Source organism: Cornus florida, unplaced genomic scaffold (genome assembly GCF_030987335.1).
Source record: "Cornus florida cultivar Cherokee Brave unplaced genomic scaffold, ASM3098733v1 CherokeeBrave_3.0.0_Hap2_Chr10, whole genome shotgun sequence".
In the NCBI taxonomy this organism is placed as follows: domain Eukaryota; kingdom Viridiplantae; phylum Streptophyta; class Magnoliopsida; order Cornales; family Cornaceae; genus Cornus; species Cornus florida.
Genome location: NW_026775580.1, coordinates 51782708 through 51799846, shown reverse-complemented (window position 1 = coordinate 51799846; position 17139 = coordinate 51782708). Strand labels below are relative to the sequence as shown.

General features: G+C 35.7%; 1 long non-coding RNA gene across 1 annotated transcript; it reads right to left on the bottom strand.

The window, feature by feature from the left end:
* Positions 1–16532: 16532 nt before the first annotated feature.
* LOC132279829 (uncharacterized) lies at positions 16533–16921 on the bottom strand. Its single transcript, XR_009471405.1, has 2 exons — positions 16869–16921; positions 16533–16767 (listed from the first exon to the last, which is right to left on the bottom strand). It is a non-coding gene; the product is annotated as an uncharacterized LOC132279829 (long non-coding RNA).
* Between the last annotated feature and the right edge of the window lie 218 nt (positions 16922–17139).

Below are 17139 nucleotides of genomic sequence, written 5' to 3'. Positions count from 1 at the left end.
TGAGTAACTTCCTAAACTATTTTGTGTGAATCTATGGACTTCACAGATTGTGTTGTGTCACTAGTTAGAGTTTCCATGGCAAGTTGTGTGGGCGTGGGAGACACGACGCCTTTTTCCTTAAGGTGGGTTGATTTTGAGGACGAAATCTTTTAAAGTTGGGAAGATTGTAATGTTACCAAATTTTCCTATTTATTGGGACATAGATGAAGTTTCAATGGTTATAGATGGGCAAAAGTGTAACTAACCATAAAGTGTAATTCATTCACATTTTGACAAGTGACAAGTCATGGACCACAAGTCAAATTTTGACCAAACCATTTCATTTCTCTCTTCCTCTCGGCAGAACCCATTTCTCACTCAAAACCTTTACTTTCTCATTCTATATCTATCTATATACACCTATTGTCTTCTAAGCTTCAAGCTTGTTTTTGGATAGATCAAAGTGAGATTTTGATGAAGCCATTGATGAAGAAGTGATGAGCTTGAGAAGAGCTTCTTATTGAGACCAATATTGAAAAGGGTTTAGGGAATTTCAAAAATTGGAGGCTTAAGGGCTTGTTTGGTTTAGCTAACTTCTTTGAGGTAGGAGTTGTCCTAAACCCCAAGTCTTTACCTCTTGTGAATTAATCTCTTAAGTTTTGAACTAATATATGCCTAGAATTGAAATTTTTTAGAAGCATGTATATGTGAATTAAATCTGAAATTTTGTAGTTTATATAACAATGATGTGTTATGTGTTATAAATACTAAAATTGAGCTCTTCTAAATGTTGGTCGTGTTATATGCATTAAACTGAAAATTTATTAATTTCAATGGTTGTGTTGTTGTTGCTTACAAGCTGAAATTCCATGTTTAATTTGCTTCAACTATTGGATAGTTTTGTTGTAAGCTTAGTGGAGTTGTTGTGAATTAAAAAAAAAAAAAAAACTACCTTCATAGTTTGTTCCTAAAGCTGGAATTATGGTTGTGATACTTGAGGCTGAAATTAACATGTAACATGACATTGAATAGTATGTAATACTCATGCATTGCATAACTAGAATTAAATTTTCTTTACAAGTATGTTGTGATTGAAATGCTGAAATTGTTAGCTTCTATATTAATGATGCATTGTGTGCTTTAAAAATTGAAGCTGAGTTCCTTAAATTGTTGAATGTGTTGATGTGTCTAAAACTGAAAGTTTAGTAATTATAATGGTTGGGTTATTGTAACTTACAAGCTGAAAATTTTATGTTAAGCTTACCTCACATGTGGGACTATTTTGTTGTAGGATTGTTGTTGTTGTTGTCACACAAAAACTAAAATTTGTAACTTCTTTTATGGTGCGTATTGTGTAGTTAGAAACTGAAATTTAAGCTTCCTCAATGTTGGTTTTATTCGATGAGTTCGAAACTGAAAATTACATACTCAATTGTATTGTGTAAAGTGACATTAATGTTGAAATCAATATAATTTGTATATGTTTAAAGTACCTTGGTGATGCTGCTGATTTGCTAAATGAATGATTGAGTTGTTATGTTTTAAAAATTGCCATGCTGACTTGTTATTAAAGCATGGTGTATAGAACTGAAATTTTGATGTGGAATGCTATGACATTATGAGACTATGAAGTGTGTCATTTATGCATTACATTGGGTACTACATGGGGTAGAACTTATTTTTGAAAAGGAGAAGATTGTGTTTTTGAAATAAAAGCAAAATCTGAAATTTAAGGAAAATGTTCAATAAAATTTTTGATAATGGGGAGAGACATTGGCACCTCATTAACATTGCATTCTGTTGCATTTACGAGATTGTATTATGTGATGATTATTACTTCCCGAACAAGCATGACCGTTTTTCTTATTGTTATTCTTTGTTTGGATTCACGGAGGCATTAAGGAGTGCGTTTTAGGCATCTTCTACTGAGCCGTTGTGCTCACTCTTTACTATTATTTTTCAGGACACGGAAAGGATGTGGTGAAAGAAAATCCCCACAGGCTTAGACAGGACTAAATGGACTTTCTTGTGTTAATTTTTCTGTTTTATATACAAATTTTGTAAAACTTTAAACTTGTTTTGTATCTCTTTCGTAAGTTTATGTTCAGGGACTGTAGTCAGATGTAATGTATCATGTAAATGAACTTTTAGTTTTTCGTCTGTGTGAGAGATTATGAATTTTACCATTATAGATGCATGTGTGGGACAGGGTTAGCCATTTATATGGCTCACAGATGAGTTTGGAAATTACAGGACTTTAGAAACTTAGAATCTGTATTTTAATTTTCAGATTTGGTATGATGTGTTCCCTTGTAGTTTAGAAGTGGGAATGACTGTAGTGATAGTAGATGATCTCGGGTTTGAGTAAGGACCCGGATACGGTTCGGATCCCTGGGTTTAGGTCGTTACATCAAAACCCTACAAGAAAAGGACCAAGGGTAAAATGGTCATTTTATCCTAAGAGGAAGGAATTTGACTTCCAACAAGTCAAAGTAGATAAAAAAATGTCGAAGAACATCCTTTTATAACCTCACACGAGGTGCCAAGGTCAAAAGAAACAAAATCCCAAATAAACCATATCCCAGTTCGAACCAAATCTGACACCCTCTCATTAAAATAAGGATATCTTAAGTTAGAAGAAGAATCTAAAACTAAAGTTGGTACCATTGGAAATTTTACTTTGACGCAGTTTGTTTAGACTCAAGAATGGATTAATTCGGAGTTAACAAAAAAAATTCTGGGGGACTTGAACAGGTTCACTACCCCTAAACCAGTACAACATGGGCAGAATGTCCATGTTGGACCCAAAAATGCACCTTGAACTGGTTCAGCCCCTTTGAACCAGTTCAACAAACCAGATTGTGAACCCAAACAGTAGAAAACCAGAAAAATAGAATCGAAGCGGGGTTTTCGAGACCAAGAAAACATTTTTTGGAAAAATACTGTGAAGAAACCCTACCCCCCCCCCCCCCCCCCCTTAAATCATATTTTCTATGTGACAGAGTCAAAGTCGGAATTTATTTCCTAAAAGAAAACCCCAAAATTCCCTTAAGCCAGAATATGAAAGAAAAATGTGAAATGAGTCCATAGGAGGTTCATTTCACCAAAGAAAAAGTTTTTCAATAAATCGATCATGCACACAGACGTAACTTACCTATTAGGATGCGATACAATGATTCATGGCTTAAAAATACTGCCGATGAAAAATATGACCTAATCAAACCCCAATGCATAAAAAATGCCCTTTAAAGGCAAAAATGCAACAACCGGACTTAAATGCTTTCAAAAGACCATTTGGCCCTTGGCCACACTTCATGGATATTAAATAAGTCCTAGTGGATGTGCTCGTGCACACTTTGTACCACCTGATTTGAAAATAGACCCTTAAAGCCTCTCATTTTCTTAGTTTTTCCCAAAAATGCAATATATGAAACTAAAATGCAAAAGTGGGAACAAAATAGTGTTTGGCCCTTGGCCACAACTCATACAAATTAAATGAACGCCAAATAATAAATCGATCGAACCTTTTGATTATATCCTCACCAACCACTTTTGTCCTTTTCCCATAAACATCTCAGCCTTTGTCCTTATCCAAATAAATGCGCCGCCTTACTTCGATCGATCAGAGCAACCATGTGATCGATCGAACTGCCTTAAAATTACATACATGTCAAATACATCTCAAAATGTGCGTTATGCCACTGATGAGCATTGAATATTGCATATTCGAGCCCCTAAATATACATATGTTAAGGCCTAAAGTGATACTTCTATCCATTATTAAACTGATTTATGTTCATACACAATGCACACTCCAGTGCAAATATGACATACTAATACTATTGATTTTCGTATTATTCACATTAAAGGCAAAATTCTACATTTATTACGTTCATGTGATTTCAAATAAAGTTTGGCCCTTAGCCATATATCATATACATAAAATGAATGTCAAAAAGTGTGTTTAGGCACACATTACATAATTCAAGGCAAAAATGATATTTTGGCCTAACTATGCAATATAACTTAAAATGACAAAACAGTGCATGCTAATAGTTGCATGCTTGTTAAAATACACCAAATCACATCAAAATAAACAAAATGACCTAGGGATGTTGTGTATCCCATACCAAGGTATCCGTAACTGAAAAATAACCCAACAACTTATGGTGAGTAAACAAGTTACTCGTATGGAGAAGTGCATGCGTATACCCTAAAGTTTCAAATACCAAGCAAGTTCAACATAGATCATCACAAGGGATCATTCATCCTAACATTTATGCTCCAAGGTGAACTAAAGGATCATCTCAAGCTACTCATGCAATTGAAATGAACTATGGCATACAAGTATACATGCTCAAGTATACAAAACAATATTAAAACGCGATATACAACATATAAGCTTACATTTACAAGTATAGTAAGTCATGTTACACAAAATAAGCAATATCAAAGCAAACATAAATACACAAGTATGCGATTAACATGGGGATACTCGTAAATCAAATATACAAGTACAAGTATACTAAGCTATATAGAATACGCATGAAACAAACATACACGGCACAGGTACACTCAAATGAAATCCGAATACACAAAACAAACGTACAAAGCGCAAGTATACTAGATAGAGTTTAGATACATAAACAAGTATACGGGTTCAAGTATACTAAATGAGCTCTAAATACATGAAGTAAGTATATAGTTTCAAGTACATTAAATGAGATTTAAATACACAAATAAGTACACAAGTTCAAGTATACCAAATGAGATTTAAATATGCAAGACAAGCACCAATTAACGAGCTACAAGTAATCCATGATTAACTACTTAGAATTTAATGCAAAATCAGATAGTGGAAAGATTAGAATACTTAGTCACAGACCAAGCAAGTTATTCTGGGTAATTACGACCCACAAGGTATTACCTAGTGCGCGCGTGTATAAGTTATTCTGAATAATTACAACCCACAAGGTACTACCTATTGCGCACTTCATATGACTTAGGAAACTCTTGTCTCTGTAGTAGAGCCAAACTCTAGCCATCACATGTATAATGTCCTTACAAGCCTTCCAAAATCAATAAGTTAGACCAAACTTATACAAAATTAAATAAAGCATAAAAACTATCTTCTATGCACAAGTAAGGTTGAATCCACACAAACCATGTCCTAGAATTCAAGTCTAAATGACATATGACATGTCAAGTCCTCAATATGCAATCTATACACAAAACAAGAATATTTTACAACAATTGAGCCAAATTACCATCCTAAGTCACAAGTACTAAATAAGCTACAGTTTAGTAACTAACTTTCAAGGTAATCAATTGTAATATTCTAAACCAGCTATATCCCTACGTAAGATATATTTAAACAAGCTTTGCAAGACAATAATATCCTATATCATGCTAAGTCCAATTACCATTTTAAGAGGCCACAAGTACTAATTCTACGCAAGTCTAGTAACATGTTCACAAAGTAACCAAATGTACTACATTTCAAGAGATTATCATCCTAACATAAAAAGTCTCTAAAATCAAATAATTTAGTAAATGAAACAATTTACTCATGGCAAGATAAACATGTTCCCAAGGCTTTGAATTATGAAACAAGCTATACTAAACATATAAGCTAAAACCTCAAGGCCACTAATTGTCATGTTATCTTTACACATTATATATATGTATAAGTTAGGCATACTTCAAATCATGGATTAAGCTATACAATATATATATAAACTACAATTTTGTAACCTATACATATATATACATGAAACATATTTTTAAAACACTAAACCGTAAGTCATTTCAAGGATGCACAATCTATATACAAGACTATGGTTTAGTAAGTTTAAAAATTATATATATTAAGCTCCAAAAACACTAAAACACTAAGGAAATAAACATACAACCACCCCTACCTCAATTTGAGATGAAATCTCAAATCCCACCGAAATGGAAACGATCTGAATCCTACGAAACTTCAGGGTTTTGTCGGGACAACAAGGTGAACATTAAACCTTAAAGAGGTTACACCAAAATCCAAACTTGGCTTCAAACCCAAACTCAAAAGATGGCTAAAACGGAATTCCAATCAGTTGGAATTAAAGGCCTCGTCAAGGTTGGCTGACATTAAAGCCTAAGGCATCACCAAAAATATCCAAGGGGAAGGAGCTCAAAAGAGGGAAAGAAAAGGGGCATCCCTTTGGGCTTCCATGGCTGCCAGCCAAGAGAGGGAAAAGATGATGAAAAATAATCCACTCACCCCGTATTTATAAAAGAACTCAAAAAGTGTCCCAAACAGGTCTCGCCCAGCCCGGAAAAGTGGATTTTGAGCAGACGTGCTCAAACGGAAAAACACCATGAACAAAAAAGAACCGAAATGAGAAAAAAATGAACAATGGAAGAAACGACGTTGAAAACTGATCCCAAGGAGAGAGATATGCCCCAAACAAGTTCGGCGATAACCGGGGTCAAAAATCCGAAAACTGGGGAGATCGACTGTAAGACAATTCTAAGAGTACATGACTCGACGAAATGTGAAAATGAATCCCGTATGAGGTTTCAAGCCCCAAGGAGACACTTTGCAATTAACTTTCATTAATTGCACAAAGGCCCTTATACAAAAGGATAACTGCGCAAGTGACCCAAATGAAAATATCTTTCAAAAGATATTTTCTTAAAAACCCCCAAATCAAAATATCTTGAAAAAATATTTATGAAAAGCACTCCAAGAAACGAAGATGTTTCTCAAGAATCTTTTCATCCACGCCCCTGCGGGAAAAAGAAACAACTGGCGAGCTTTTCTCTAAAAGTAAAGTTACACCTTTCAAGAAAACTAACAAGAATGAAAGCACGTGAAGTTAAAAATCAACTCTGACCATGAAGAGTGAGGTTACGTAAAAGGAAATTTCAACAAAAAAATTAATCCGTAAATATGGAGAAAAAGGAAAGGAAGGAAAATTACAACCTACCATCCTTAAAGAGATTTTTGTCCCCGAAACCAGGAACATTCTCAGAAGAACCAAACAAGGACCGAACACAAGGTCACACCAAAATAGATTATAAAGTACTAAAGGACAACTCCAAATGTCTCAAGATCAACGAAGAGACATGTAACCGTGAACAGTAAAACACCTCTCCAAATGAATTGGCATACTAACCCAATGTCAACCACCTAAAGGAGACCAAGGCAACTACACGTCGAAACAAAGAACTCAACTAGAAGCAACATGGCAGCACGAATAGTGACTAGAACCCACAACGTACCCAAGGTGCGGTAGCATCGACAACATCAAATTCCTGTCCACACTCACATTACTAGCTAGGTAATGCAAGGTAGCATCGACGGCAACTAGCACTCGCCCACCACACACAATTTGTACAGTAGCATGACAGTATAAAGCACTAATTCATCACCTGCTCCCAACATGCTTACTTGTGAAACCTATCGATACAAATAACGTCATCAATGTCAAAATAGTTGTTACCAAAAGCACCACGGAAACCAAGCATTTTGTGAGACTTGAGAGATGGTCCAAAGATGTCCGGCCGGACCATTCTGGCTAATCCCAAAACTCTGACAACAATGTCAAAGGCACCACTACGCTTAAGGCCTTAAATCCTCAATACTGGAAAAACTGAAAACCCAAGTCTCAAAACACCGTTGTCAACCACCCTAGCCATGAATCTAAAGCCTGATGAGTCTATGCCATCAAGCCAATGGATCAGACTTTACAAATCAAATAACATCATCATTGCCCCAGTCAAAACAACTTCCAACAAGACAATCTACCTATGATACCCCTCGATTCTAGAGCCACGGGTGATTAAGTCCGAGCACAGATCCGAGAGATACCAAACAATTAATATTTAAATGAACACGGAATAAAAAATGAATGAATAAATAAATAATCAAGGCTGAAAAGAATTCTAAAATATAATCCTCAAAAATTAAGAGATTAAAATCCAATAATCCCAAAACCTCCATTACTTAAAATCCCAAACTGAAAAGTAAACAACTGAAATAAAATCTAAAGCTAAACCATGAAGAGAAATCCTACGTCATTCGAAGAATGAGTGACCGTCTCTGCTCAGCACGAACAAGCTCTAAAACTGGAACTGTCCGATACCTAAAAAATAATAGTGGGTTAGGCCCACGAACAAGTTCTATTCTAACTATAATCCAAACAGAGACTTGATATGCAGATACGTCCTAGACAACTCAACAATAACTATATAATGTAATACCCCTATTTTTAAAAGGATAGTCTCAGCATTTTAAATAATTATTTTAAGCATTTTAAATAATTATTTTATTGCATTTTTATTTGTTTATTTGCATGTTTATTTTAATTACTTGATTAATTGTTTTGTTTAATTGAATTGTTTGTGTAATTGTTTATTTAATTTTAATTTTATTTTCTTTAATTGGGTTATTTGTTTTAATTATTTATTTTCTTTAATGTACCTTATGTGGTAGTTTAATTAGTTATTTTCATTAATTAGGTTAAATTAGGGTTTTATATTCTTTTAGGTAGACAAGTTGTGGGAAGTAGCCGACTTAGTTAGAGAATGAATTCTAGGTTTCTTTTCCTTTTCATAATGTAATTTGAATTAGGTTAAAGTTTTTGGTTATACGTATATTTATAACATTACGTCGGCTAAGGGTTTTTTTAAAATAGACTCAAATTCTATTCACGTATAAAGAGGGTTGAGAGAATAGAGCACCAGTTAGGGCTACGAATGAGGAAGGAAGGGTTTTGCTTATGGATTTAAACTAGAGCAGTAGGAGGTTGACAGTGTACGAACGTCGTCGGAAAACTTAGGAAGACGGCAACGAGGTTTTGATTCAAAACCACACTCGCCTTGACTTTTGTTCTGTGCATGCCTAGATGGTCTCTAGGGTTTTAATTAGACATCAAATAAATCTTGTATTTTTAAATTAAGATTAAACTGTTTATGTGTTATAAAATTAATCCGTTTCTTCGCATCAATTGTTGTTTCATATGTGTTCTAAGTTTCTGTTGATGATGCATACTAGAGTTTAGATGCCTTATGAGGAATTTTGGGACATGAATTGAACCCTATGAACTGTATTAGATATCATAGAACCTTCTGTAATAGTGTCGGAGGCGAAGAAGACGAACCAAAGGAGGAAACGGCTCTCTGTGAGAGAGAGAGCCGGCTCCATGGATTGAGGGAGCTGGCTCCCTAGACCACAGAACCAGTTCCCAAGGTGTTGGAGTCGGCACCCAATGGTTGAGAGCAGGCTCTCAACTTGTGAGTGCATGCTCTCATGCCAAACTTGATACTGGACGTGGTTTGAGGGTCTGTTTTGGGTTTTTGAAGTTCTTGGACTGTTTTGGGAGATTAATGAGGACTCTAAACATTATATAATGTTGTATTAGAACCCTCATTGCATAACTAATGTTTTTATGCTAATGGATTTAACAGTAGGGAAGTTTAAACAACCTTGCATGCTGTTAACGGATGGAAAAGATTAAATTGTTTAATTTTGTTTTAACAATTTAATAGACTGTAGCACATTTATAAATCTTGTTTTAGATGCACAATAGAGTCATTTATTTAACAGACTTGATCTATGCTTTCTCTAGATGCTAATTGCTGAAATAATAAACTCTGTTCTGCAATTACATGGATTAATGTTTTGGTTACTAATTGCTGAACTTTTAAACTAGGTTTTGTCAATTATATGCAATAATGTTTTGGACTTTAATTGCTTAATTATTATATTAAAATCTGTCAATTACCTGGATGTTATGGATTGTATGCACCAGTATGGGATGGTGGCACACTGATGTGTCTCCCGCAATCTACGATATCGTGTAGGATATAGCTCTATGCAAAGAGGATGTCGAACCCACAAAGAGATAGAATTTGTACTTAGCCTTTAAATTAGGTTTATGGTTTACAGAAACTTGGTTATAGAGTTTATTGGTTGTCACGATTTAACAAACTTGAATTAAACAAAATATTGAATTAAAGCAAATTAAACTAAATTGAATGATAAGAGAGGGAAGATCTTAGGGCTTTGACTTCACCACAATCGTTATACTATGGTCAATTGAATCAACTCTGGGATTTTAACCAATTCTATTTTCAAATGAACTGAACTCAATAACATTCGTTTAGTTCGGAGTTTAAAGAAAGATGTTTTACAAATTTAGCTAAGTATAACCTATCTGTGGTTAGTGTGGACTATTCACTAACCTACTCTACCTACTTTAACTAATGTATAAATGAACCACCTTTCCTAAGCATAGATTATGAAAATGTTCGTTTGTAAAATTCATTGGAACACCATTATATGACCTTTATCCTTGTGTCCAGCAAGGCTCCGCCAGATACCGTACAATAAGGTAGGTTGAGAATAGAACATAAATTATTATATCTAAGCCAAGGTCATAACAATTTATGTTCTACTAAAGTATGAAAAACCACTTGAGTTGTCCCAAGTGCTCATAGTCATATAATTAAGAAAACATAATATATTGAAATAAACCCAGAGTCAAAACAATCAAACCATAATATAATGTTTGGTTACATCAATGCCCTAAGAAATGGATTAGCTACTCATGATAAGGTTGGATAGCATCTATGTTGAGTTCATCTCCATTGTCACGGACGGCACCTCTCTTCTCAGGGCACTTTCAAGGTTGTAGAAACCCTAAAAGCCACCACACCTTCAGCCTTCTGAATAATACGTAAAAGTGATTAAAATTTTAGACCTCTTCTATCAAGGCTTATGCCTTCTTTTATAGAAGAAAATATGTATTTGGTGGGCTTTTAGGTTTTCTGGCCCAACTGGAATGAGATACGGTGATAAAAAGAGGAATCTCGTAGCTTTTAGTCTGATATGTCGTACACTGCTCGAGCTTCAGGAATGGATGCTCGAGCTTTAAGACTCATGCTCGAGCAATACTGGATGGATGCTCGAGCTTTAGTGAATGGTGCTCGATCATCACATTAACACTTAGCCAATTTTCTTCAACTATTTTTCGAAGCGTTTTTTTCTTTTAATATTGCTCGATCCAAGCTTCTTGGGCTCGATCACTAGGTACCATGCTCGAGCATCTGGGGCTCAATGCTCGAGCATCAAAAGATGATGCTCGATCCTCTGTTGATAGTGCTCGATCATGGAAGTGATGCACGAGACCTGGGAACATAGCTTTCAATTCAAAATTAACTCATTATTTTCGATGCCTTATGCTCGAGCTTTAGGGTCAAGGCTCGAGCACCTTTGGTTAAGGCTCCGGCACCCTTATAATAAGGCTTGAGCATCTTTGCAATAAGGCTCGAGCATCAAGGTACTGATGCTCGAGCATTTAGCCTTGTTGACTTTTCTTCTTTTCTTTGTTGAAATGCGCGAGCCTCAATACTTTGGCTAGAGCTCTAAGGCTTCAATTGCTTCAAACTTCACCAATTCAATTCTCTGCTTGCTCTAAATGACCGGCAATGACTCGGTAAGCTTCGATATCAGTATAAAGTCCCGGTTTTAATCATTTATCTTGGAAAGTACCTGAAACACACATTAAGCATAAATTAGTCTAATAATGGATAGAAGTATCACTTTAGGCCCTTACATATACGTACTTAGGGGCTTGAAAATGCATATATTCAGCACTCATCACACCCCCAAACTTACATATTGCTAGTGCCTTAGCAATACAGAACTAAAAAGCTGCTTTCGTGGGAATCACGGTTGCATTTAGCTTTTGCAACAAGCCTTTAAAACCCTAGGTTACCCCTAGTGGATGAGTTATAATCTCGTGAGGGTTTCCAGTAAAGATACCCACAAACTTCTTACATCAGTGCCTTTAATGCACAGTAAGCTTATTCAAGTCTATTTTCAAATCATATCATCCCTGCAATTCATCCATTAGCCAAATATAGCAAGTGTACCAAACATGTAATCAGAAGAACTTTCAACTTCCAATCTCAGTTAAGCAACCATAGTCCCCACATATCAGTTTAATCATTTATTCAACAATTTTAATCTCTAAAGATGCTTTTTGAAAGTGATCCTACAATTCATCGTGTGGATTACTGTCCATACTTGCATTTATTCCTTGTCGTTCCTCAATTCACAAGCAGACTCTTCAAATTCCAACTCTCAAGGCATTTTTATTATTATTTTCTTTTTGGTATACATTTTTTTAAAAAGGATACTTGTGCAATGTCTAGGTTTATTAAGCTTTCTAAATTACCCTTGTAGCGAACTTTCAGCCAATGACTCCCAGACCAGATGATCTTAGGGCATTAACTGTTAAAATACCCCTAAGGACTTAATTATTCAAGTAATCTAGGTAACCTAAACCCCTTATGTAACAAGCTTTCAACCAATGACTCCCAGACCAGACGATCTTAAGGCATTAGGTGTTAGAACACACCCCTAAGGACTTAATCATTCAAGCAATCTAAGTACAATCCTGAACTTGATCATTTTCTACTTTTCTTTCTTTTTTTATATATATATTTATTCATATTGGTGAAATTTTTTTTTTTTTTTTTTTTTTTTTTTTTTTTTTTTTTTTTTTTTTTTTTTTTTGCATACATACCAATTTTTCTTTAGTTTTTTTTTTTCCATTTTATGCCTTAGTCATCAAAATCATCAAATCTACCTAATCATTTCAGTCTAACTCAAAACAAGACAAGACTTTCAATTTCTACCCCACAGACTTCATGCAAGTGTGAATATTGTGAAAAGTGTAGCATCTCAGAGATTAGCATTATTAAACAATAATTATCCTAACAGAGTGAACCACAAGCCACCAACTGATTTCAAAAAATTTGAACGATTCCTTTTCACAATAATTTAGCATACAAACCATTTCTAACCAACTTCAAAATGCAAACAGAGTATACAATCATCAATAGACTCAAACACATGCTTATATCAGCAAAGCTTATCCTTATGTCAGCAAAAATTTCCTAAATAACAAAAAGTCAAAAATTATTCAATTAGCCTTACCCCCAAACTTAGAATGCACATTGTCCTCAATGTGTGAGAACAAAAGAAAGAGAGAAAGATATTACCATACAAGCAGACCAGCAAAGATAGGACAAAATAATGCATAGTTGAGTAAAAATAAATTTCCAGCATCTCCTCCTTCAATATAGTGGTTCCTCAAAACCAGTCAGGGTTGCTGTTATTAAAATCACCCCCAAACTTAATCTGTAGTATCTGGCAAAATCAATAACCTCCAACATACATCAGAGTATCAAGCATATAGAGTAAGCATAAAGCAATATCATAATGCACAAAAATATCAATACAAGGATACTATAAGCAAAAAACATGTATATATATCTGAAATCAGTACAATACTTTTAAATAGAAAGACTTAGGATAGATATATATCATATGAAAATAAGTACATCAAAAAGAACTACCCCAGTAAACCAAACTATAGAAAAATCCTAAAACTAATCCATAGGTGGTGGTGGTGGAACGGAAGAAGTGGATGGGTCGGACAGAGTACGACGAAGTAACTCCTCTAGTATGCTCTGCTGCGCAGTCAACATTTGACGTAGCACTGTCTGACCATCTTACAGCTCGGCCACCCTGGCTTATAAAGCTCTAATCTCAACCTGAGAAGAACTCTTAGGCTATGTTGCAGAAGCGGGTCTCCTCCTCACCTGAGGTCTAGAATCGGAGAGATATATCTCCTCATCCGTAGCCTCATCATCATCGTCGTTGTCCCCATCCTCAACTACCGCTGCCATCACCATATCAGCAGGGTCTGTAGGAAGAATAGTAGGCGGGGGTGGATAAGGTGGAACGTGCAGCTCATAAGGCACACCCCTCGCCTCGGTGTCCCTACGTCGTCGATCCTCTCGAATATCATCATCAATACCCTACTCCAGCTTCATCTCCTTGGGCATATGACCGAAGACGTTATTCTGCTGCGTGAAATGGTACTGGGTGAAGACAGTAACATCAGCCTCATTCGGGGGTATCGGAACCCCCGCAATCTCCATTAGGCGTGTGACCAGCCTAGGAAAATGAAAATGATGAATAGGATGGCGTCAAGCCCCTCCTATCTCCCATATAGCAGGCAGAGCTGTACTAAAACTAACTGGGGAATAGACACCCAGTAGCCGGCGTGGAATACATAGGTCACATCCACCATCTCAGCACATCGCACTATCTTGTGTCCGATAGGGCGAGCATTGGCCACTAGGGCCGTATCTAAAAACCAAAAACATCTCGGAAGCTGGGACTTCTGGATTATCTCTAAGGTGGAGGTATGCTACCCTTGGCCCAAAGCACGGACCATCACCTCCCGGGTCGTGCCAAGGGGAATCTGTGGGAATCTGGTCTGAAGAGCGGCTGGGCACCTGTGATGGCAACCAATAGCCTGAACAATAGTGTCACAGCTCACTGTTAGCTGTATGCCCTCAACAGTGGCTGTGAAGTGGTCCTTCTCATCCTCCTCCTCGTCTCCCATATGGAATCGCAAGGAGCAATAGAAAGCTCGCACCAGCCTGGGGTAAGAAATCGGGGTTGGATGCCTCAAAAACCCAAAAAGTTGGCTAGCCTGCAGGGCCACTATTGCCCAAAAAGTATCACTGTGCCTCTAAAAATCCTCTATAACAAAATCTATCTCATCACAGATCTTGCTATACCGCCATGAATCATTTAACGCTATAGCCAGTGTCCTAATAACTCTTTACCTCAGCCGTCTCGGCATCTCTATAATCCAAGAATAATATCCAAGCTGAACCCCAAACTCTGTGCTCCAATGCTCGAGCCTGAGGTACTGATGCTCGAGCTTTGGACTAGCTAATGCTCGAGCTTTATGTCCGAATGCTCGAGCCTACTGCAAGCAATTGCTCGATCCTCAATCTGGATGCTCAAGCTTCCTGGTTTTCAACCGAAGCAAAACTCGTCAACAATCCTCCAAAATCACCCCAAATCAATTCAAACTCACCCCAACACTCCTCTATAATCACACAACAACCCCCAAACTTCCTATATTTGCACTTCAATCCTTCAAATGACCCAACCCGTGTTCGTCAAATCCTTTTGAGATTTGGAATTTCTGTAAGGTTGGATGATAGATTAAAGATTAGATTAGATTATATAAGTTTAAAAAGAAGATTCGAAAAGATTTGGGAATCACTTGGACATAAAATCAGTGTATATATAGAAAATATATACATATATATACATCTATATAAAAGCCGAGAGGAATGGAGAGATTTATACCTTTTTGATGTGGAATCGAAGCCTAAAATGATGGACACAAATAGGGAGAGAGTGGAGAGATTGGAGAGTGTATGGATGCAAAAATAGGCCAAGGCACAAGGGTTTGCATCTATGGCTCGAGGGTTTCTGTTATTTTAAAGTACAGAGGCTCGAGCATCAAGTGTGATGCTTGAGCAAGGCTGCTGAAAACCCTAGATTTAACGATGATGAAAGGCTCGAGCTTTAGATACTGATGCTTGAGCCTGAAGCTGTTGATGCTCGAGCATGGAGACAAATTTTTGAATTTTTAGATTTTTTTTATTTTCTTTTTCTATTTTTTTCAAACCTATACTAACTTAAAATCAAGAAAAATTAAGAAATAAATTAAAAATTAAAAATAACGAAATAAAAATCAAAGTAAACTACGATACAACATACAAATGCTAAGTTTAACGTCGATGGCTCGACGAAAACCTGACCTTTCTAGTCCAAGTAAATAGGATCATGAAGTTCCACTACCTCAACTGTGCCTCTCTGCACACTGTTCTCTATGTAGGGTTTAAGTCTTTGTCCATTGACTTTGGACAATTGTCCAGTCTTACAATCTTGTATCTCTATTGCACCATAAGGTGTAAGAGAAATAACCGTGTATGGACCTTCCCAACGTGACTTTACACTACAACAAATAAGGATTTCCTATACCAGCGCTTTTACCAAACCGCTGGTACAGGCACCGCCGCTAGCTTTCATCGGCATTTTGTCAGTAACCGCCGGGTTTGAAATCAGTAAAACATCCGGTGAAAGTTTAAGAAGCGGCATTTTTGTCTGCCGGTGTATTTTAAGTAAACTGTTATTATAACTGTATACTCCAGCACTTTAAAGCGCTGATAATGTTGAATTTTTTCTTTTTAGGGGCGTTTTAAAACGCCGGTGTTAACTCTATACTCCGGCACTTTAAAGCATCGGTAATGTAGAATTTTTTTCTTTTTAGGGGTTGTTGGCATTTTAAACCGCCAGTGTTAACATTATACTTTGGCACTTTGAAGTGCCGGTAATGTATAATTTTTTTTCTATTCCGGCACTTTAAAGAGCAGGTAATGTATAATTTTTTACTTTTTGGGGCGTTTTAAATTGTTGGTGTATTGTAAGTGCACTGTAATTTTTTTTTTTTCTTTTAGGGGCGTTTTAAACCGTCAGTAATGTGTTAAATTTTTTTAAAAAAAATTATTATTTTTTGGTTTAATTTACATAATAGAAAATATTTTATTTTGTTCCCTGTTCAATGAAATTAAATATAATTTACCAATCATAACACATCCAACAACTTAAATTTGATATGTAACATAGAACAAAGTTGCATTAAAATTCAATAACATTCCATAACATATAAGTTTTGTTTCAAAATGTCAAGTGCTAATAAAAGGTTCAAAAGGAAACACCAAAATCTAATAAAGCATTAAAAGGAAATCATTTAAAATAAAACATCAACATTTCATTGAGAATTTGAGTGAGACTATGCGAGGGTCTTGAGAATTAATGGTTCAATTTCATCTCTCGTCTTGCTTCAAATTGCCCTACATACATTTTAAATAAAAGCCATTAAACAAAGAATAATAATTAAGACAATTAAATGTATGGTTAAAATAAAATGATAATTAAAATCTATAGTACTCACCAAGGATGAAATTCCATCACCAAAAATAAAGTTTAAGGATCACCAAGTGTAGTTGAGGAGCCGGGTAACTTCACAAAAAAATATAACTTTATTATGCACCTTCATAATAGAATGTAATTATAAATATATTAGGACTTATAATATTTATATAGTTAAATGTTTATAAGGGTGCAATAACAATTATTTACCTGTACATTAGAATTTTGATGTTCAATATGATGCAAAATCATAGCCATTTTACACTTAATCAAACTAGGAAATAAAGAATTAA